Source organism: Asparagus officinalis, chromosome 3 (genome assembly GCF_001876935.1).
Source record: "Asparagus officinalis chromosome 3, Aspof.V1, whole genome shotgun sequence".
In the NCBI taxonomy this organism is placed as follows: Eukaryota; Viridiplantae; Streptophyta; class Magnoliopsida; order Asparagales; family Asparagaceae; genus Asparagus; species Asparagus officinalis.
The window spans coordinates 35,390,293-35,391,844 of NC_033796.1; positions in this window are offsets into that span (position 1 = coordinate 35,390,293).

The following is a 1,552-nucleotide window of genomic DNA, read 5'->3' on the forward strand; positions in this document are numbered from 1 at the left end:
TCCAACCCATATAATTATTCTAGCATCCGGTAAACATGATTTGGAAATAAACACCCAATAAACCCAGGGGGTTACATAAATATAAACCTCTCATGAAAATTAAAACTCATAGTCATGAAAAACAAAAGATTTAATCAAAGAAAAATTGTTTTCATATTTAAAATTTTTGAAGCATATTTTAAAAAATCAAGAAAAAGAAAAGTAAAAATACTAAGTTCTTGGTTAGAAACAAATCATTTGGCACCCAAGCATTCTTGGTGCCGGATTGTTTAGGAATATGACCCCTATCGATAAAGCTCAAAGACCTAGGGTTATGAACCCTCTTGGGCACATGTGGTGTACTAGCACAGTCAAAACAAAAATTGTACACATGACCTTTCCGATTGCAATAGGTGCAATGAAGAGGGTTAAATGATTTGTGTTAACCAAGTGGGCGTGCACGGGAATCATTTGCAAATAAATATTTTTTTTAAATTATTTCGCAAATGTGAAACATCATTAAACAAAGATGGTTTACTTGAGAAATTTGGCAAGTTTGAATATTTTTTTAAATCATAATAAAACTTTGCCAAATGACCAAATCTACCACAAAGATCACATTTAAAAATATGTGATCTACTAGAAACATTTGGCAAATTAGAATTCTTTTTCAAATCAAAGCAAAACTTAAAGAAGAATCCTCCAAAGCTTGTCGGATTGCCTCCTAGTCCCCTTGATGTGCTTCAATAAATTTTCAAAGTTTGTAAGTACTATCAAAATGAACAAATTTGTTAGAAAATGATGAGTCAAAAGCATTAAGAAAAAATTCTAACAAAAGCTTATTCATTGTAAACGTTTTATGATCATGTTTGCTCCACTTGGATTTCTCCGAAGTGGGCACAATGTAAGCATCATCTATAATTTCACATAAATCGAAGTGTCTAGATCGAACAAAAAGTTTAAATCTAACACACCATTGGGCATAAGGGAAATTATTATATATATGGGAAAAGTGAATCTAAGGTGACACCCTAGGCTCCCACCTAAGGACACGGCCTAGAATCATATCATTTCCTTTTTTTTTACGATCCGCTCCATTGAACTTGCTCTACACGTTCTTAAACTCAAACACATCAATTTTAGGATGAAGCCGTCGTGTTTTGACCCTTTATCCACTCGCTACAATTTTAACGGTTTCGAATGAATAGAACTTTTGCACGGCTCAACGAATGGTCAGCTCTACACGTTCTTAAACTCAAACACATCAATTTTAGGATGAAGCCGTCGTGTTTTGACCCTTTATCCACTCGCTACAATTTTAACGGTTTCGAATGAATAGAACTTTTGCACGGCTCAACGAATGGTCAAAACACAACGGGTTCACCCCAAAATTGGTGTGTTTGGGTTTAAGAACGTGTAGATCAAGTTTAACGGAGCGGATCACAAAAAAAATTTAGGAAATGATATGATTCTAGGCCGCGTTCTTAGGTGGGAGCCTAGGGTGTCACCTTAGATTCACTTTATATATATATATATATATATATATATATATATATATATATATATATATATA